The following is a 22,468-nucleotide window of genomic DNA, read 5'->3' as shown; positions in this document are numbered from 1 at the left end:
ATTTCTCAGTCTAAGGCTTAAGCACAACGTATTTTTCACTTTTCCATTCCAATTAGCTGCATATTTTTAGCACGTGTTATATAAGGCTCATCTGCCCAAATTCGTTGGCTTGGGGCCTTTCCTTCCTTTCATTTCAGTGGAAGATTGACCCGCGTGGTGGGATGACAAGTCTGTAAATAGCCTGCCCGAGGAGGGGTGGATGGAAAGAGAGCTCTTGAGATGAAGTGAGGGTTTGTATTTGGTATGCCAGAGCTAAATCTATCCCTTCTAAAAGGGGAAAGCAGAAAGAACGCACTATTCCAAACTGAACTGCAATGAGTTGGGAAAGGGCTGCTCCACCTACAGCAAGCACGTGAAGGCAAGAAGCACAACTAGACAGGTGGGGCTAAGCACCCACAGAGAGACCTCCAGATTGCCACTGAGAGGGGTGCAGAGGTGGCTGCCCTCAGGCACAAAATGCCCCAAGGGCTCCATCCACTGCAGACTTGTCTAATGCAGGTTTGTGCATTACTATACGGGTTGCAGGCCTTTCTAGGAAAAAAAGAAAAAGCTCGTCAGCACTGCCAATGGGAGGCAGCAAAAAGCATGAAGTGGGAACGAGAAAACCTCCCCCTGGCCCCGTATCGGTCATCAAGTCCTGGAATTCTAGGGAAGACACTTTACCTCTCTCAAGATCAACATCCCTGTGTTAAAAATATCTACCCTTACTTCTATATACAGGGTTGCACAAGGACTAAAATGGGACAATGCATGTGTCCAGAAGAGTATAACGTTACATTCAAATGTAAAGCCTCATTGTTATGAGGCTGCAGCATAACCAAAGTCGGTGACTATACTCCCCAGGCAAAGTCTGCAGAGGGCACTGCCAGCCACCTCCTCTCAGATCACAGTGTGGACCGAGTCCTCTAGAACCAGAGCCTAGTAAGGCTTGGAGGGAGGTGAGAGGGAACCCTAGAAGCCAAGGAGTTGAGTGCTACCTTAGAGGGGTACTACCTTAGAACGCAAAAGAAAGAGACCCTTCCCAAGGTCACTGAAGGCAAGTCCTTGGACATTGAGACCCTTCAGTCCATCCATCCTTTTCTTCCTCCTCCAGGTGATGCAACAGGCAACAGTTACCACAGAAGGCACACCGAATGAAGCCTTGGACGTTTCAAAGACTCCCTGAAGTCCCTACGGAAAAGTCTGCCTCAAGTTAAAGAAAAATAAAGCTGTATTTTTCCTCAGCACTCATCAGAAGATAGCTGTTTACCAATTCAATGGCAAGACCAGTGTTCAAATCCACTGCAGGAGAGAGGACCGCCTCTACGAGGTAAGTATGAGAGTGCTAAAGATGAAACCCTTTCTCCAACGTCCCTAGGCTGAGCCGCAGAACTCAGCCTCGGGTGTAACGTATTCCAGGCTGCGTGCCTTTGGACCAGCAGTTCCTGACTAGTGCTCAGCGTGCCTGGGAGGGATGAGGCACTGTAGGGGTGCTGTAGAAGGTTACGGTCTTTGGGTCAAACAGGTCTGGATTCATGTGGCTTCACTAGGTGACCTTGAGGGAGGTATTTATTCTGTTTATGCACCTGTTTCCAACTGTGATAATAATACCTGCTTCAAGGAGGTTGTGTGGATAAAATTAGATGATGTATATAATAAGAGTATGCATTTTTTTAAAAAAATGCATATTAAAAGCACAGGGCCTGGCACATTGAGATCAACAAATATTAATTTCCTTCTCTTCTCTAGGTTCCAAACCCAGGGAAATCCAACTAAATTTGTTGGTTCACAAATTATATCTTTATCTTAATATCCCTTTGCTCTAACGACACGCCCCTCCATACACACACACTCATGCATACACACGTCTAACACCTTATTTGTGTCTATTTTCCAGCCCAAATCTATAAGCCCAAATTCTATTTCCATTTCTTAATTGCTCTGATAGTCTGTTGTTAGTGTATAGAAACGCAACATATTCTTTTGTATTGATATTGTATCTTAAAACTTCACTGAATTTATTTATTAGTTCTACAGTTTTTTGGGTGGAATCTTTATGACTTCCTACATATAATACCATGTCATCTACAAATAGTGACAGTTCTACTACTTTCTTTCCAATATGGAAAGAATTGCTTGGGCTAGGACTTTCAACACTCTGTTGAGTAAAGTGGCAAGAGTGGGCATCCTTGTCTTGTTTCTGATTTTAGAAGAAAAACTTTCAGCTTTTCAAGGTTGAGTATGTTACCTGTGTACTTATCATATATGGCCTTTATTACGTTGAGGCACGACTCTCTATGCCTGCTTTGCTGAGAGTTTTTGTCATACATGCATGTTGAATTCTGTCAAATGCTTTTTCTACGTCTATCGAAATGACCATATGATTTTTATCCTTTATTTTGTTATTGTGGTGTATCGTATTAATTGATTGTGGATGTCACAGCATCCTCACATCCCTGGAATAAATCCCACTTGGCCATGTATGATGCTTTTAATGTATTATTAAATTTGGTTTGCTAATATTTTGTTGAGAATTGTTTTACCTATATTCACCAGGGACATTGGTCTGTTACTTTCTGTTCTGGTGGCATCCTTGTCTGGTTTTCATATCAGCGTAATGCTGGCCTCATAAAACATGTTTGTAAGAGTTCCCTCCTCTTCTGTTTTTTTTTTGGAAGAGTTTCAAAGCATTGGTATTAACTCTTCTTTGAATGTTTGATAGAATTCACCAGTGAAGCTGTCTGGTCCTGGACTTTTGTTTGTTGGGGCATTTTTGCTTACTGGTTCAATCACCTTCCTAGGAATTGGTCTGTTCAGAATTTCCATTTCATCATGAGTCAGTCCTGGTAGGTTGTATGTTTCCAGGAATTTATGCTTTTCTTCTTCTAGGCTGTCCAATCTGTTGTTATAAATATAATTGTTCACAGTAGTCCCTTATGACCCTTCGTATTTATGTGATGTCAGTTGTAACACCCCTGTTTCATTTCTGATTTTATTTGAGTCATCTCTTTTTCTTGGTGAGTCTAACTAAAGGGTTATCAATTTTATTTATCTTTTCAAAAAACCAGCTCTTTGCTTCATTGATCTTTTTTATTTTCCTTTGTCTCTTATTTATTTCTGCTCTAATCTTTGTTATTTCCTTCCTTCCACTAACAGTAGAAGTCGGGAAAATGTCTCTTCAGCAAGCGGTGTTGAGAAAACTGCATAGCCACATGCGTAAGAACGAACCTGGACAGCCACCTTACGCCGTACAGAAAAATCAGTTCAAAATGGATTAAAGGCTTGAATGTAAGACTGAAACCACAGAACTCCTAGAAGAAAACATAGGTGGTAAGCTCCCTGATGTATAGTTTGGCTATATTTTAAAAATCTGACTAAAAGCAAAAATAAATAACTGGAACTACATCAAACTAAAAAGTTTCTGTACAGCAAGGGAAACCATCAACAAAATGAAAAGGCAATCTACTGAGTGGAAAAAAATATTTGCAAATCATGTATCTAATTAGGGGCTAATACCCAAAATACATTAAAAAAACCCATTCGGTTCAATAGCAAAACACCCCAAAAGATCCAATTAAAAATGCAAGAAGATCTGAATAGACATTTCTTTAAAGAAGATATACAGATGGGTAACAGGTACATGAAAAGCTGCTCTACACTTCATTAATTATCAGGGATATGCAACAAAACCATCATGAGATTAGAACGGCCATTATCAAAAAGATGAAAATAACAAGTGTTGCGAAATAAGCAAAGTAAAGCCCCTCGTGCACTGTTGGTGGGGACGTGACTTGGTGGAGCCACGATGCAAAACAGAATAGAGGTTCCTCAAAAAATCAAAATAAAGCTACCATGTGGTCCAGCAATTCCACTTTTGGATATAAAAAAACAAAAATGCCAACCTGAAAAGATGTATCAAGCCCTGGGTTCGCTGCAGCATTACATATAAACCACCTAAGTGTTCACTGATCGGTGAGTGGATAAAGAAATTGGGGGGTGCGTGTGCATTTATGTACTTATTCAGCTATAAAAAGATGAAATCTTGCCATTTCATGGCCAACAGTATGGATGGGCCTTGAGGACATTATAAGTGAAATAAGTCAGACAAAAAAAGACAAATACTGTAGGAGAAATCAAAATTAAATGTAAAAATAATAAACCAAAACCATTACATATAAAAAGAATTACACACCATCCCTAAATGGGTTTTACCTCAGTAATATAAGGCTGGCTTAATATCCAAAAAGCAATGGATGTAATATCCCATAATAGAATCAAGGACAAAAACAATAATCGTCTCAGTAGATTCAGATAAAGCATTTGACAAACGTGCTCAATATCCATTTATGATTTAAAGTAAAAAGCACTCAAACTCAAAAAGCTAAGAAGAGGAGGGAACTTCATTACTCTGATCACCCCAATCTATGCAACACCCATATCTAACATCATTCTTTGTGGCAAGACGGGATGGTCTCCTCCTAATATCATGGGCCTGCTTTTGCCACTTCTATTCAACAGTGTGTTAGAGATTCCAGTCGATGCAATAAGGGAAGGGGGAAAAGAAAGAAAAAGAAATTAAAGACCTCTAGATTATGGGAGAAGATACCCTGTATTTACGTGCAGATCACATAATGCTTCACGCAGAAAGTCTCAAAAACATTAGAACTAATAAACTACTTTAGCAAGGCTGCAGGCTACAAGATCAATTTATAAAAATCAATTGAGATAGATTATATAGAAATATATGTAGAAAAGTTCTATAATTTAAGATTATTGAAATATCATACATTTATAAATATACATTGTAGAAATAGTATTTCTATTTACTAGCAAAGAAAAACCTGGCAAAGAAATAAAGAAAATTCAGTTCACGATAGCATCAAAAAGTGTAAAATATAAAGAGTAGATTTAACAAATAATACACAAGACATGTACATCAAAAACCACAAAACACCGCAGAGCAAAATTAAGGGAGATCTAGATAAATGGAGAGAAATTCCATGTTCATGAACGGAAAGATCCAACATTAACAAGTTAACACTTTTTAATAATTGATCTTTAAATTGAAATGAATCCTTACCAAAATTGCCACTGGCATTTTTGTAGAAACTGACAAGCAGACTCTAAAATTTATATGAAAAACAAAGGACCTAGAATAGCCAAAACAAATTTGACCAAAAAAAGAACAAATTTGAAGACCTCATAAGACTAAATTTCAAAACTTACTAAAGCCACAGGAATTAAGACAGTGTGGTACCGGTGCAAAGGGAGGTCCACGGAGCAATGGAACGGACTTGAGAGCACAGAAATGCATCATCCTACGTCTGGGTGCTCAGTCAGTGCTCAACACGAGGACCAGGACCCTTCCAAAGGGGAAGGGGAACACCATCGTTGGTGTTGCAGCAACTGAATATCCTAATACACAGTGATGAACTTGAATCCTCACCTCCCATTATACATACAAATTATCCCGAAAGGGATTATAAACCTAAATCTCAGAGCTAAATGATAGCACTTCCAGGAGAAATCATAGGAGAAACTCTTCAAGATCTTGGTGTGGGCGAGGAGTTCTTAGGACAACAAAACATGACACATAAAAGGAAAAAACTGATAAATTGGATTTTATCAAAATTAAAAACTTTTGTACCCTGATAGGTAGAAAAGACAAGGTGAGCCACAGATCGGGAGATAATATTTACAAATCACACATTTCATAAATGATTTCTATCAAGAACATACAAAGAACATACCGAGAACTCCCCAAGTTCTATTTCCAGAAAACCTTTCTGGTGCCTCTGGCCCACAGGAGCCCCTCTCTGTCCAAGCACTTCTGGCCGTGACTGTCCACGCCACTCATTCGATACTCACTGACAAGACACAGTGGTGAAATGACTAAAAAACAAAATAAAATAAAATAAAATAAAGCAAACACTGGCTTGCAAATTCTCTGAATCTCAGTGTGTCTCCGCTGGAGATCACAATACCTGCTCTGTCTACCCCATGGTTTTTTGCTTTAGGCTCAAATAAGGTGGCCTGTATAGAACAGCTCTGTCATCTGCCGAGAATTTCTAAGTACAAGGTCTCCTCTTCTTCGCCACCGTCACTGCTGCCACTATCATCACCACCACATTTGCCTCCATAATCATCACCACCACCACCAACATCACAACCATTGTCACTGCCACCACCACTGTTGTCACCAACACCACTGCAGCAGCAACACCACCGCCCCCATCACCCTCATCATAACAGACGGTCCGCGGACGTGGGCACTCACATGACTCACTGAATTCCCTGGCTCCTTCCTGACTTGCGGTGCAATGGAAATTGATTTGTGTCAGGCTTTTCTTTGAAGAAAGTGGTTATGTGTGGCCGCTGCCCTGAAACAAGGAGTGATAACCCCTCTGCCCCACATGCCCTTGGCCAGGGCCCCGGGGAAAGGAGAACTCAGACTTAGCCAGCCAAGTTTCCACGTACATCATTGCAAAGATCAGCTGCCGAGCAGCAGACCGAAAAGTCATGCCTGCCAACCTTGTCATTTATCAGAGTTTCTGAGTTATTTATACTGCACGGGTCTGTGACAGGCAAGTCCCCAGTTTCCTGGGATGTCAGAGAAACTGGCACGATTTTCTTCTAGAAACTCCCAACCAAAAGTGGGTGGTAATAAGCGTTCTAATCTCCTGCCCCACTGAATTCTCCAAATGTGATTCCACCCACCTAAATCAGTCTTAATTCGCCACTGAACGCCTCCCTTGGGGTGCCCCTGCATCGGGGCCAGGAATGTCAACCCCATCATTCTGTGTGCTTATGGGAACCCTTGCAATCCTTGTCCCAGGCCCACCTGGTCCTGGAAGAATGCTGAAGTTTCCCCAGCCCACAGTGACTAACAGCAGCTTTCTCTCGTCAACATCCCCAATCTTAGTCCTTGAGAAGAGTAACCCTCAGCCTAAGTGATCCTTAAGCATCCTGTGAGCTCCCTGAGCTGACACTACAGCATCCTCCTGCGGGTTCAAAGCCCAGCTGGATGTATCTTAGGTACACAGTGAACACCTACTGATAAATAAGTGATAATAAAAATGAAGGATGCTTGGAGAGGTCAGGTGAAATGAGTATCAGGACAATTTGCTAGCAGCATATGGGGCCTTTCGGAAAGCAAAGGAGAAAACTTTCACCCTTTGGTATGAGGTGTATGTTTCAAAAATGAGAAACTGGACATCATAAAAAATAGTCCTCAAGCTCTGGTTGCCCAATATGAGGCTCCAGATATTTCTCTACTTTATGACTTTAGCAAGTGTACCCTTGAGGCAGGGTTGGGTACCTTTGAAACATCCTGCCCACCCGGGCCGGCATCATCTGCCCTACCCATGGTAATAATATGGATGTAATAATTTATAGTTTTAATTTGAATATTTCACCTAAAATATCATCTAGTGTGCTTGAGTGTGATACTGTTATGTTACAGACTTACATGCTTGTGATTTTGTAGAAAAAGATTTTTTAATTAAAAGGGGCATTATTTGTACTGAACCCTGTATGCATGTACACATACACACACACACATCCTCCCCCTCCCCCCAAGGAGCCTAGGACATACAAACTCAGGTTTAAATGTTAATTTATTTCAGTGTTCCTCAGTTTCCCCTCACTGAGTCTACTCGAGAACTCCTGGCTGCTCAGCCCTGGCTGCCATAGGCCCCTCAGGCTGGTGCCTTGTCCTCTGTACTCAGAGGGCCCACATCCCAGCTGGCTAATGAGCACTGAGGCAGCCAGAGCTCTGCTGGTTTCTGCACAGCCAGGCCTGGCTTTGGGAACTGGCCCAGGCCCTCCACTGTCTCTGCCCTCAACCCAAGTTCCCAGTCCCGCGTTCAGCCTGCTTCTCCCCTCACTCCTTTCTGTGGAACAGTGCTGCCACCAGCACAGGTCACAACACTCACTCCGCTCAATGCTGCGTCTGAGGCCAGCAACACGGCCATAGCATCTCTAGGTAACTATTTCCTGAACACATATTATTGGCCAAGTACTCTTCCAAATACTTTACATGCATACGCCCTACTTTAAGCGCTGTGACAACCTGAGGAGGCAGGAAGGTAGGTACCAGTATTTTCACCGGTGAGTTAAACAACTAACCCGAGGTCCTGCTTCTGGGAAGTGGCAGAGCCCAGACCCAGGCTGGGCGGGGACTGTGTGCCAACTTCCCTGCTATCCTGTCTCCACAGAACACCCATGACAGCGGAGAATGCTGCCTTTCAGCCCACCCCAACAACCACGGTTTTCTTAGTATCTCCTTGCCCTCAGTCCTTCATCTTCCCATTACACAAAAATCACTGGCTTGGTAAAGAAAGCCTCAGAGCTGGCATCACAGTTTTTCTTCTGGCAGTAGATCTATTTGTTTTACCTCTTCCCAAACGAAAGTGTATTTGTTTCCCTTTGTTACAATGACCAAGAAACAAATTACTTAGCAACTCAAGGGCCAGGCCAGGGATGAAGAGCCCCCGCCACTGCCCATTCCCCACCCACAAGCAGAGGTTCCCATGGACGTTCTGACAGACATGTCACAGGAGGAGGGAGCATGTGGCCCAGTGGGTTGGGTCCATTTGTTACTGGGAATCAAGACCTGTGGTGGGAGAGCTCATGCTCCCATTCTCACTCATTCTCTCTCTCCCCCTCTCTCTCCATATACAGGGTCCAGCGGAAGTAATGCCTACGTGAGTGTGGTTGGTATGGTAATTATATGGGTGTAGTAATTTATAGTTTTAATTTGAATATTTCACCTAAAATGTCACATAGTGTGCTTGAGTGTGATATTGTTATGTTACAGAATTACATGCTTGTAATTTTGTAAAAAAAAGATTTTTTAATTAAAAAGGGGCATTATTTGTACTGAACCCTGTACGTATGTACACACACACACACACACACACACATCCCCCCACCCCAAGGAGCCTAGGACATACAAACTCATGTTTAAATGTTAATTTATTTATGCCACTCTTCTAAAAACTCCCAATAAACCCTTCTCCCTGCGTTGCCCGCTGCACCCAAGAACATTTAGCTCTGGTGAGTGTGGTTCCCACACATTCCTACTACATTCCAAGCTCAGTCCAACCAGTTCACCTTTGCTTCATAAGGCTCTTCCTGCCTGGAGTTTTCCCCCTCTCCCCACCACCCCTGCTCATAGAAATCCATCCTCAGAGGCCAGCTCTAGTTGACCCCCCATGGAGGCTTCGAACCCCTTGAAGCCTCAGGGAGAGCTCCCTCCCTGCTCTGCGTTCCCACCTCACGAAGCTGTGCTACAAAAGTCAGTGCTTAATTACACCCCAGCACACTGTTCCACGTGCGGAACGAGTCTGGGGGCAGACACCATGCATCTTGTACCTCGCAGCTGCCACAGTGTCTGAAACGGGGCTGAGGACTCAGTAAAGGCGACAAACGCCCTTAGCTGGCTGATGGAAATTGAGATGTCCCTGGGCTCTGCTCTACCTCAAACGCCAGTGTCAAAATGACAGTTTACAGGCCAGAGTCACAGAAACCACTGACCCCACTGGGCCTCCCTTCCCCAGACCACCCGTGAGCCTCGAGGGGCTGGGTTCATGGCTTGTCCACCCAGGTGCTGCTCTGGGCACCCACAGAATGACTGGTTAAATCTGCCCAAGTTATCCAGCACCCCGACTTCCAGATCTGAGAGCTGTCAAAACCTGAGGAAGAGGTAAATGTGTCACAGCATCAGCGTGGGGGTCCAGGGACCTATAATTTCTCCATTTACTAAAAGACCTTCACTGCCATAGTCTCTCCCACAGGAACTTTCTGAAATGCTCTCCACTCAGCGAGGCCTAGTTCTCTAATTATTCCTCCCCATACAAATAAACACTCTGAGGAAAACTGAAAAGCACCACTTTCCTCCCCTCCATTATAAGCATAAAGGCTCAATTTCTGCTTCTTCCCTTTATCCTGCTTTGCAGAAGGCATGTGGTATTTTCATCTCTTTGATCCCGAAGAAAGACATGCCGATCCCTGTAAACCTGAGGATATCGGCACGTGATCTTTGTGTACTTATTATTTCCCATAACTAATACACGAAGGATGTACCCTCCAGTTGCAGGGATGTATCATAAAATCAGAGCTGCAGAGAATGGTCTGGTGATTCTTCAGGCGTTCAAGCACATCCCAGCGCCGGGTGAGATACACACAGTGTGGTCTGCACTCCTTGATAATCTCCGGGCAACCGAAAGCCAAGCTGCTTAGCAACACAAGCTGGAGGATCAGCTTGGCTCATGTGTCTCTATTAAAGAGCAGCTCTTACCTGGTGGTAAGCTCAGGTCTGAGCTGAAGGCATCATGGGCAGCCAACTGCCACGCAGAGACCAGCCACACGGGCTTGGGGTGAGGGCAGCCCAGGAGGAAGGGTTTAATAAAGACAGGCAGTGGGAAGGGAGTGGGTGGTGGGTTGTTCAGAAGTAACAGGAGAAATTCGAATAGGCTACAATTCCAGAGAGGACCCCTCCAGGGAGCTTGAAACACTTCCTTGCACTTAACTTCTAACTCCTCTGTCCCCTCTCTGGACCCCACACGCCTTGAGGGTACAAGGGGACTTGGCTTTAGAAAGGCCTCAGAGTAGGTCAGTTGCTCGGCCAGTACAAAGACTTCGGGGGGCTCCTGTCCAGCTCTTTCCCACTGAATCACACTAAACACAACAGGAAAGAGAACAGGGGATTGTGAGACCATTATCTGACAGATTTTTAAGGAGCTCAAGCTTTCTCAGATGCCGTGAAAAATAAAACAAAAATACAGGGCCAGAGAGCATGTAGTGATTCTAGGCCTAGGATCCCTGGGCTGGAGAGCAGACTACCACCAACCAGCTCTGGGACCACGAAAAAATGCTTCCCAGGCCTAGTCCCTAAGGGGGGATAATAGTTGCCGTGTTCACCTGGGTTCTTGTGAAGAACAAATGAGGAAACGGCTGTCAGGAGGAATTTTTGCCTTTCTGTGGAGTTGTGGTACATCAAGGTATCTGCTCTGGGAAAAAGCTGAACCAGATGGAGAGAGAGACCAATGCATGGAGAGACCAATGTGAAGTTGCCAAGGGGTGCATGGCACGGCTGCAGGAAAAGGGAATCGAGAGATTGGAGTCTGTTCTCCCTGTTGTCCAGCTTACAAGCCTCTTGCCTGCAGGCTGGGCAATGGAAAGTATAGGAAAAGCAATTCACATTAATCCAGAGAGGTCCTCGGGGATAGAAGCTCCTTTGTTGTAGGTTTAAACTGGTCTGTGTCCCGAACCAATTCTACGGATTTTAATTATCCAGGCTACAGCAGTCCCCCACAGTCAGAGACAACCTCCAACGGATGTCAATAGACACTCTGGCATCTCCACCCAGATCTTTCAACTAGACCTCCCAGAGGAACATCAGATCATTAGTGAGCAAGAATGCCCCCTCCTAGGAGAGGTTTGACTTTGAGCTCTCAGAGCACCTGCCCACCTGTAATCCCATCTAACCCATAGCTCATCACCCTTCTGTAAGGGTCATATGGGTAATGAGGATTTTAAAATTTTATGCCCACCAACTACCAAAATACCAAATACCAGAAACAGTCTAGAAATCAGTTAACTGCCTCTATTTATCGTGCATCCAAATCAATTCAGTCCGAGGCAATAGGTGTGTCCTGAGCCTTTCCCGTGAGACAGCAGGCACCAAGCACTCCAGGAGGAGATGCCAGATGAAGACGGCGCTGGGGCGGTGGCCCCGTGGCATTACACAACTCCAGCTTTGTGTGGAATTGCATGTGTGGGCATGATGCTTGACCAGCACGTAGGGTAACTGCATGAAGCTGCTCACGGCGGAGGTGGTGGGCCCAGGGGCTCCGGCCACCGGGACCTCCCTGTCAGCTTACCCTGGCGCCACTCCTTACTAGCTGGCTAACCTTAGGCAGGCGACCCAACTACCTGTGACTGACTTTCTCAATCTAGAAAAAAGGGACGATAATAGCAAATCAGTCACTGGCCTGTGGTGAGGAACGAACAAGCTATTACATGCAACACTTATAAAACGGTGCCTGGCACAGAGGAAGCACTCAATTTAGGTCAACTATTGTATTTCTCCCTTCTTTTCTTTTAAGAGGGCCTTGTTCACTTCTTTTATGCAATGGTACCTTCCTCATTTTTATTTTCTATAATCCTTGGGCACAGTTTCTCTCGGAGGCTGTAGGAATTTCAGCAGCCGCCACTCCACATACACATTCCCTGGGCGCAAGCCTCCCCTTCACAAGCCCCTCAGTAGTCTCACCACGGGCTTTGCCATGCAAAACACCCATCGCCCTCCCCGACACCTTTATTTCGCCCATATTCTTCAGTCTCCTTAGGTTCACTAAAGACCTCTGCCCAATTCATTTATTCCTATTTTGTGACAGTATTTTTAGGGAAAGGTTTTCAGACAGGGCCACTTGTGTCTCACGGAGCTCGTGGCCCTCTCGTTTCACTGGCCAACTCACCGCAGCAGGGATGAGCTGAGGGCCTAGCTGCCTGTTGGAAACGCCTGAAGCACAGGCATGCGCCTGGGGAAGGGGGAGAGGGAGGAGGGAGGGGTGGGAGATGGGGGAGACAATTAAATGTTTGATTTTTTAAAAATCAATTTTATTGAGGCATAATTCACATACTCTAAATTCATTCATTAAAGCCTACAATTCAATGGTTTTTAGTATATTCACAGATACGCACAAACACCACCCCAGTCAATTTTGGAACACTTTCATCACTGCAGAAAGAAATCTCTTATCCTGTAGCTATCAGCCCCCTAATCCTCCAATTCCCCACTGCCCAGCCCTAGGCAACCACTAATGTAGGGATTACCAGAGGATTAATCTCTGTCACCATGGACTTCCCCATTCTGTACATTTTGTAGGAAAGGAATCATGCAGCACATGGTCTTTTGTGACTGGCTTCACTTACTTACACAATATAGTCAAGGTCCGTCCCTGTTGTACACACCATCAATACTTCATTCCTCTTTATGGCTCACTAATATTCCCTTAGGAAGATAGTCCCCATTTACTTGCACAACCGCCGGTGGACTCCTGGGCTGTCTCTGCCTTTTGGTTATCACAAAAATGCTGCTGTGAACATGCACGTGCAAGTCTCTGTGCTTGTTCTCAACTGTGTTTTCAGTTCTCTTGGGAGTAAACCTAGGGGCGGAATTGCTGGGTCGTGTGGTAACTCCACATTTAATCCTTGGAGGAACAGCCAGACTGGTTTCCAAACAGCTGCACTGTGATGCCTCCCCACACCTGGTTAATTATTGAATGGGTAAAGTGGAAAACCTAAAGCCGAGGCCTTAGTGTGCACTCCTTCATCTTCTCAAGGTGACGTCACTTTACTTTGCTCCCTGTGACCTTGGGAACAGAGTTTTTCTCTTGTCAAAGGGAAATTTGATTGCAAGGGTGTTCAGACCCTGCTGGAACACTGAAGGTAAAGCTGTGTCCTTACCTCTCGGTGGGGGTACTGGTTCTTGCCCTTCTGACCCTGCGGCTGCAGAGAATCAAGACGACAGGGGTGTGTTTGCACCAGTTGGGCACATCATGTACTCACGTGGAAACAAAGGCCGAGGTCGGATGCCTGGCCCAAGCTCACTAGGCAATTAGCGGGGCCGGGAAGAGGGAAGCCAGTGCTTGCGTCCCCGGTGCCTGGTGTCTACTCTTCGCCCACCCACCTCCTTTCCACACCTAATGGACACCGGTGCCAGTGCCTGCCTGAACAGTGGAGACGTCACACACATTTGTTTGCCTCTTCAGAGAGGCCCTGACATTTTCTTCCTCTTGCTCTCACTTGTCAGAATGAGCCCCGTGCCTGTGGTGGCCGATGTCCCTAGGCTGTTTGCTGTGCTTTTCTCCAGCCCCCAACCTGCGGCCACGGAAGGCCTAGATTTTTAAAAGAAAAGGTGGTTCCTAACAACAACCCGAGTGCTCTTGGGCTGCCTTCCTCCGCTTTTCCAGGGCCTTTGCCTCCTGGCAGCCTTCCCTACCTTGGGTTTCCTCATTGCTCCCCAAAGCATGAGCCACACAGCACTGAGCAGCCCACAGGGCTGGCTCACCACAGGAAATGGAGGTACAGGAGGAGAGGCACGGGCTCTCTCCCAAATCCAGGCCAAAACAAGGCTCCGCACTTCAGTGGAAAGGCAGTAAATCGAGTGAGATGGGCCGGGGGCGGGGGCGAACACGAACACCTTGACGTGTGCTGGCTTTCCTGTGGTCTCCCTCACCGAGCTATTTGGAGGTCACGTGCTTTGGAAAGGAAGAGGATCTCTGGGGCCAAGCCGGTGCTGGAGGAGCCAGCTCAGCCTGCCCGCACCTGGTCTTCTAAACTACACTGACGCTGAATTGATGCCTGTCTGCCTTCACTCTCCTGACAGGTTGTCTGTACTACATCATCCCGCGAGCCCAAGTCACCGATGCTTTTCCGTCCACCTCTCCTCATCTTCCCACCCCTGACGTCCTCTTGTTTTCAAATAAACTGAAGTGAAACCAGCTGTTTCCATACCACAGCCCTGATTTACAGAAACCTTCCTACCAAGCCAAGATGGGCTGGCTTCTGGCCGAACTTGTCCTGACCACTCTCTGGGCGACACACTCTCAGTCCCAGCTGTGACACCCTGGATGCTGCCATATCCTGCCAGCGCTTCCTGGTGAGCCCCTCTAGGCCCCTGGAGTGGTTATGTTTCCTCTCCCCGCACCTTTAGCCAGGCCCAACACTTCTAATCCACAGAAGCCTTCCCCGTGACTGCAGCCCACACAACCCTCTCACACACTGTCGGTACCTCCCCCATTTTCATCTGCCTGGGACATCTCTCAGAGAGCCACCGCTTTATATTATTTTCATCACAGACACCACGTAAAATTATTAAAGAACACCTGTGAAATTGAACAGGTATGGATGGACGATCATTCAACATTCCACCATCCAAGCACAACACTTTGTATTTTGAGTAATTTCCTCTCATGTATGCATGTATGTATGCATGTATGTGTATGTGTGTGCCTGTGTGTGTGCACAGGTGTGTGTTCCTTTCCACCACAGATCTTGCCTTGTTTACCTTTTCAGCTCTGCCCCTCCCGTATTTGTATTTACAAAAGAAGCACCTTGAAGACCAGGACTGTTAGACAAGAAAGGCAAACTACACTTGGCACTGAAGGAGCCATGAGACATCCAACCTCTAGCAGGGGTGTCAAACTCATTTTCACCGGGGGCCACATCAGCCTTGTGGTTGCCTTCAAAGGGCCGAATGTAATTTGGGATGGTATAAATGTAACTACTCCTTAACAGTTAAGCGAGAGCTCGGCGCTGCCACCGGGTAGAAACAAGGGGCCGGCCCTGAGAAAACAAGGTGGAGGGCCAGATTCGGCCCACGGGCCTTGTGTTTGCCACCTGTGCTCTGCAGTCTTCCCTATAACAGAGCTGTTCTCTGGGCTTCCACAAAGCAAACTCAGGGGATAGGCTCTGTCTGAGGACACACGCTTCTCCCCTCCCCGCCCCACTGCCCCCTTGCCGACCTCCGCCCCCTGACAGGCTCTTGTATGCCTCAACCCTAGTCTTCCCAGGCCCGCCGCACAGGACTCGAGCCGGCAATAAATCTGGCCCGTGGAAAAGATTTCCTATATGTGCCTTTAGTTTCCAGCTGGTGGACAGATTGGTTTACTACACACAACCATGAAAGCTTCAGGGACTTGGACTGAATTGGAATCAGCTGGTTTTAAAGAAACTCTAGAGACCTAAAAATGATTTAAATGGTGATTTTCTTTCTTCCCATTGCATGGTCTGGACGCCTTTCTGGTCTTTAATGCTACGTGGTCTTGCATGGGAGTCATCTAAGTGTGTCTGCACGCACAGCCCTTAATAACAACAGCTGCTTTACCTCGACTCCTCAACCACTTCCGTGCTCCTCGACTCTGGCCCTGTGCTCCTCCACCATCCTTGCAAAATGTTAATTGAATAGCAGAGGCTTAATCTCAAATGTGTATTGTTGATAACACTGTTTGGCGTAATGATCAAGAGCTAAACTAAAAATAAGTAACTGAGTTACAATTTTGAAAAATGTTAGAGAAAAGCCCTTGTAGAGAGGAGACGTAAAGAGATAAAACTAAAGCCCACCTTACAAACTCCCCACTCAGGGTGGGGAAGGAAACGCACCACCTACACCCCTTCCACAGCTGCCTCTGGAGCAGGGGCAAGTAAACACCACAACTGTGGATACATGCTCTTTTACAACTACAGCCTAGAGAGGCAGCGCACCTAGGATTCTGTATTTGGCTAAAGATATACTCAGTGGGAGAGGAAGTGAAAATCCCCACAGAAAACACTACTGTGGACTTACCTTTGTCAAGTAATAAGTTTCCCCAGTGTAAACAGAAGAAAACGATTGCTCTCTCCTGTCGTAAGAGCACTACACCCTAGACAACTTTAAAGGAAAAAATAAGCAGTGACAGCAAAGACCAGCCCCAAACCCACCAGATACCAGGCTGGTCCTCCTCTGGGGCTCCAGAGTTTCTCCTCGACACGGCCATCTCTCATCGGAGCCCCAGAACCATCCTGAGCTCTCCAAGGTCTGCCGCCCTTTCAGAGGTCAGTGGTAAATGAAGACAAGTTCAGAAAATTGACCTAATTTTTCTGGCTGGCGACATTACCGTTCTGAGAGATAGGGTGTAGGTGGATGCTATGAAGGGACATACCCTTCTAAGTTTCTTTAGTGCTCCACATCTCTGGCCATTTCCCTGAGACCAAGGGCACACGTAGTGGAGTCACACCAAAACAAGGCTATGACATGGCCTCGCCAGCACCGCCCTCTGCGGAGCTAACTGGCAAACATGGAAAAGATTGTGTGGCTTCGGGAAAAGCTTTGGGGAGAACTGAAGATCTACATCCATCTCTAGGAGGCTGCGACCTTTCATTTGTCCTTTGGTTCATTCTACAGGTAGGAAGTGCTTGCTCCTAGAAAGGCCCCCAGGGAACCTGGCTCTCTAATAATGAAGGGCTGAGTTCTTCAGGGTTCACTGGCACTTTAGTGAATTCTAAAATACTCACACAAAACAGCCAATTCCCCACTTTATTAATATTTAAAGCCTTTCTGCTTGCAAATTCATGCCATGGATCTCAAAGATGTGCTTGGAGGCTAACGACAGATGTGATGGCTGAACACTTTTAAAAATCTATTTATTACTAAAAAAGCAAAACCAAACATTAAAAGTCTTTGGGCTGAAATAACAGCACAGGCCCTACTCCTCTATTATTTTGCACAAAACTTCAGGTATAGGGAAAGGACAAAAATCTCTTAGTCTAAAACACACTATAGTAAATCCTTGCAAGAGGGCACTCCCCGCCCCCCTGCATGCCCCCCTCTCCCCCACACCCATGGCTGACAATGAGGGAAAATAGAAATTTGAGGAGGGAAGATCAAGAAAGGGTTCTCTATCCAGCCTGTATGTGTAACCCCCAAGCTGGGCGCTCCTGGAAAGCTATGCACGGTATTCACTCCTTGCTGCGTATGCCCAGCCAATGAAAGCAACACTTGATTAATTTGCCATCCATGAAAGACCCTACGGACTCTTAAAAAATTCCTAATGTGATTATGGCTCATTGACTTTAACATGGAAACGGGAATAATATCTGCTTTTCAGAGCCATATACCCTCCTCCTCCCAGTTAATACTAAAACCAGAACTTCGGAAAGTGGGTCATTCAGCCAAGCAGCCTCCCTTTACAAATGAGGAAGCCAAGGTCAGAGAGCTGAGGTGGCTTACCCAAGGTCACATCACTAGCACTGGCAGAAGCAGAACCCTGTGCTCTCAGTGTTGTTTCCATTGTACTTAGTGAATTGTGTTCTCTTTTTGACAAGCATCATTCAGAGATGCTAAAGCAGGATGAGAAAAACTGTTCTACTGTAACTGGTGAAGGATGGTTCAAGACCCTGGAATTGCTTAGCTTGAGGGGAATAAAAAAGCTGTGGGAGAAAATAAAGGCTGCTGTTTAGTCTCTGAAGGGCTATCAGTGTGGACCATGAGGACACAGGTTTACTCCACAGAGCTCCAGGGAATTGCCCAAAGCCTGCAAGAGTGGAAGCCACAAGCCAGCAGGGTTTGGATCAACCCCCAGGAGCGGTTTCTAATAAGAAGATGCATCCCCCAAGACATGGGCTGCACGTTGTTCTGCATGCTGCGGGCTCTTCACGCACATGCCTGGTGTGAACAGGGAGAGAACACTGGTACCCAGAGGCTGGATTCTCAACTGCATGAAATAATACAGAGGGAATCCCCTTTAGGATGGGAGTTTGAACCAGACCAGCAGATCTTATACATGGCTGATGGTTGGAATCTCCGGGAATGCTTTCGTATACAGATGACTGAGCCCATAGGTGGAAACTGGCCTGGAAACAGGTACTTAAAGCACACATACACTCACTATGATTCCAGTGATTCCACAGGTAGGGGATCAATGAAATGGATTAGTGGTGCTGATACATTTTGACCATGAACCATACTATGGAAAACATTTTTGCAGAGAAACTCAGGAAACATACCTATTTACATAACTGGCAGAAGTTTCCTGATACAACAGCTGCCCCCACTGCATGATGCACTGTGATATTTTCTATTTTATTTTGTACATGTTTTTTGAGTCTCAAGTTAGTTGAGACTCACTCACTAATTCATTTCACAACCAATTAATTGGAGCCCTTTGAAAAATAGTGAACTACACAACCTCCAAGGACCCAAGAAATAGAAAGTAAAGTTGAGAAAAAGAGAGCGTGCCCAGAGGGGAAAATAAAAGGAACCATGGGCTTAGGTTCTATCGGCATTTTGCATGTACATGGTTTGGTTGTTTAAGGCACAGCTGAGAAGGGACCAAGCAGAACCTTGAAGTGGGTGCTCATGCAAAAAGGCATTCAAAGAGGTACTTGCTGTACTTAAAGACATTACAGGTAGTCTGGCAGTTCTTGAATTCTTTAGAAGCAAAACATCTGAACAAACCTCCATGCACATGGGTTATCTTCCCTTGGAGAGCTTTGGAGAGGCAGCAAAGATCAGGCTAATCTATGCAGTTAATTATGCTAGCGATTGAAAGTGTGTTTTCTTCCTTTGCATCTGCATTATTACTTGAAAATGGCTGTTAATTAAAAATATAGCAAAATTTTGCTCAGAACCCAATGTGCTCCATCATCCTATGGTGAAGGTGGCCACTGTGGCCCTAGAGTTGCAGAAGGGCTTGCGGGCTGGTGGATGACTTTCCCAGTGAAGGTAAGCTCTTCAAGGCCAGCTGAGGACATGCATGTGTCTCCAGCCTCTCGGAGAAAGAAGGAAGTGCCATGCCTCTCCCCTCTATTTCTGCTTTTTCGTCAACCTGATAATTCAGGTCCTCTTTAGCCGGTACCTGGATGACTAAAAGGTAATACAGGGAAAGCCCAGAACAGTGCCTCTCACATTTTAATGTGCATGTGCATTACCTGGACCTTATTAATGTGCAGATTCTGAGTAGGTCTGGGGTCTGAGAATCTGCACTTCCAAAGCGGTCCTGGGTGATGCCCACGTTATTAGACTTGGGAGCTGGGTATCCTGGGATTTGAATACCTACTCTGTCATTTTCTATTTGCAGTACCTTTGGAAAACACTTTTAATAACCTTTATTGAGGTGGGGGTAGGCATTTCTATTTATAATGGTAATGTAAAAAAAAAACAAATTATTTCACAGCCCCCACCATTTGGGGCAATATTGGAAGCTCTTACCCATGCCCTCTCTCCCCCTTACAGTCCTCAAAATGGGGTCTCCCTGCACTGCCCCACTCCTTCACGGGTCCTTCTTTCTAGTCGATTCAGTGCCCTCTGCCCTTTGCCCTTAACTTCCCCTTAAGTATGCTCTGACCAAGGGCACCAGGAACCAATGGGTGCCGCTGCTCAGTTCTCACATGGTCACTCTTGAACACCTGACACTGCTAACTACCCCTTTGTTCTGAAAATGCTCTTTGGTTTGGGGACCAGCCCCCACCCCACTCCTTTGGTCAGTCCTTCTCCATCTCCTTTGTAGGTTCTTCTTCCTCCACCTGTCCATGCAAGTGGAGCTTCCTCAGGCTCCACCCTTGGCTGGGCTTTCTGGCAGGTTCTTTCTACACACACTGCCTGGACCACCACAGCACCAGGATTCCCCAAATGCTGGCAATCCAAGTGTGAATCTGCAGCACAGACACTCCTCCGAGCTCCAGATCCAGAAAGCCACCAGCCCTCTGGACGCCGTGTCCTCAAGACGTATACAACTCCGCACGTCCAAACAGAACTTGTCACTTCCTCTTGTGTTCCGCATTCAGTCCTGGGACCTGCCACCAGCCATCTTATTAGATATTTAAGGCATTACATATTGACCTTCAACCTTGCTGGTATCATTAGTTTTTGAATTCCCGTATGGATTTATCATCTCCCTAACAATTATGTAGTAAATTCCCTAATGCCCTCAGCGCACCTAGCGTGATGCCTCATTCATAGTTGCTGTTTAAGTCACCAATCGTTATTTCAGAAACCAGAATGTGAATTACACTTTGCTACACATGCCCAGAAAACTGCATCCACTGACAGGTAGTATCTTGGTACTGATAACAGTTTCTACCCACAAAGGAAAGTACTAGGCTCCATTAAGTTTGGAGGTCACAAAATCTCAGGAAAATAAATCCACATGAAAGAGAAAGAAGGGCAAGGTGGGGGGAATCTTGGCTTTTCTAGGACTTGAGGACTAGATGCTCAAGTTACAGCAGGCCGGCGTTATCCGCAAAGCCCCAGAATTATCAAGGATGAGAGGTACATGCTGTAAGTCACTACCACTCATCTGTTTACACACCTGGCTCCTCTCCCTGACTACACATGAAACACCTGGGCAGCAGGGACCATGTCTACAGGTTATACCCCAGCATCCCAGACTGTGCTCAACACGTTAGAGAGTCCAACAGAGCTGTGGACAGACAGACAGACAGATGGATAGAAAACTGGTCTACTCGTGCTGACATAGGTATTTCAGCCCAAAAGCTGGGGCTGGAGAGATGAGACCAGACCTTAGGGACTTTGAGCAGCTTGCAGATGAGAATCACCTAATCCAAGGAGCCCCAGAATCCAGGGCTCCTCTTGGTGTCCGACCCAGCTTCTCCTTACACAAAGTGTTCACAAGCTATCTTACTTCTCTCTAATCTGGAGATTAGAGAAGACACACGTGATGAGGAAACTTGTCCAGCTCCCTCATTATGTTAAGTGGCTCCATATATTTCAACAATGACACCATATTACTGCTGTGTCCCCAGAGTGGCCTAGTGAGGTGGCTCTTGAATGTCACCAGGATACTCATTCCAGGTTCTGGTGTGGTTGGTTGGTGGCCCCCCACGAGGCTTCCAGACAGAAGGCTACACATGTGTACGTGGCCCCCTTCCAGATATCTGAGCTGAGGCAAATGTATTTGTCATTTCCAAACCCTCCATCTCACAGGCTCTCTTCTCTTCGAAGCTTTTTCTTTGAAATCTACCCTGTATTAGAAGCCTTCGTGTTCCACCCAGCTGAACCAAGAATGGGTCCTGGCTGATGCAGTGCTAATTTCTGGGGAGATATGCTTCCAAGGTGCATTTCGGAGGCCACTCCCTGCCACCTGCAAAGCCCGTCGCTCACTGTCCCCAGGGGTGCTCCTGCGGGCCTCCTGAATTATCTCCCTGGCCAAGAGCTGTCAGATGCCTTCCCTTGACAAAGGCTGGGGTGGTGAGCCCCAACCCTCCACCGTCAGAGTCCTGCACCATGTGGCAGAACCCGGCCCACCTGACAGGCACCAACAGTCCCAAGGCAAAGGGCCCTCCTCCACCAACGGAAGGCAAAGCAGGCCCAGAGGGATGGGAGGCCATGGCTGTCATGTCCTCCTTCCCTTTCTCCTCTTGCCTTCCATGTACCTGGGGCACACTCAGAGGGCAGTGCCACTGCCCTGAAACTGGGGAGGCAAGAACTATGGGGCCCCCATCTGTCACTGACTAGCCATGTGGCTTCAGGCAGGCCACTTTTCCCTCATCTCCTCCATTACAGAAGATAACGCCCTCCCTGCCTACCTTTCAGAGTGTGGGAAAGAGCCAATCAAATTATGAAAGTGCACTGGAAAATGCTGGCTTTTATTACCGGTGTTCTTCTGATTGCAACGCCCAATGTGCCCCATGGGCAAGAAGCCACTTTGGGGAGGGAGAAAGCCCTGAGGCATACTCGCTCTCTTAACAACTCAATTGCTAAAAGTTTTGGGCAATACTGTCCCAGTCCAAGGTCTCTAGTGTCTTCATCAGCACCCCTGCCCACAGCCATGGTGACCATGGTGACCATGGTGACCATGGTGACCATGGTGACCACGGCACCATGGCAGTGGCTGCAGCCCTTAGAGCCAGGTAACATTAGCAGAGTGCTTATCCTTTGGCCTGGAGGGCTCCTAAACACTCAGAAAATGGGCTGGCGGAGATT

At 46.3% G+C, this 22,468-nt stretch overlaps 1 protein-coding gene and 1 long non-coding RNA gene across 4 annotated transcripts in view; one reads left to right on the top strand and one right to left on the bottom strand.

Annotated features, from left to right (window-relative positions):
* The window catches only part of PRKCE (protein kinase C epsilon), a 470,124-nt gene that overhangs the window by 210,448 nt on the left and 237,208 nt on the right, over positions 1-22,468 (bottom strand). The gene's annotated exons all lie outside the window — the stretch shown is intronic.
* LOC128781004 (uncharacterized) lies at positions 56-3,476 on the top strand. 2 transcript variants are annotated; one of them, XR_008426925.1, is made up of 3 exons: positions 56-498; positions 1,094-1,309; positions 3,136-3,476. It is a non-coding gene; the product is annotated as an uncharacterized lncRNA (long non-coding RNA). The 2 variants fall into 2 exon arrangements; XR_008426926.1 differs by lacking the exon at positions 56-498 and adding an exon at positions 836-938.

The sequence above is a fragment of the Desmodus rotundus genome, chromosome 5, assembly GCF_022682495.2.
Source record: "Desmodus rotundus isolate HL8 chromosome 5, HLdesRot8A.1, whole genome shotgun sequence".
Classification (NCBI taxonomy): Eukaryota; Metazoa; Chordata; class Mammalia; order Chiroptera; family Phyllostomidae; genus Desmodus; species Desmodus rotundus.
Note: the sequence above shows the minus strand (reverse complement) of the source record. Positions and strands in the feature narration are given on the sequence as shown.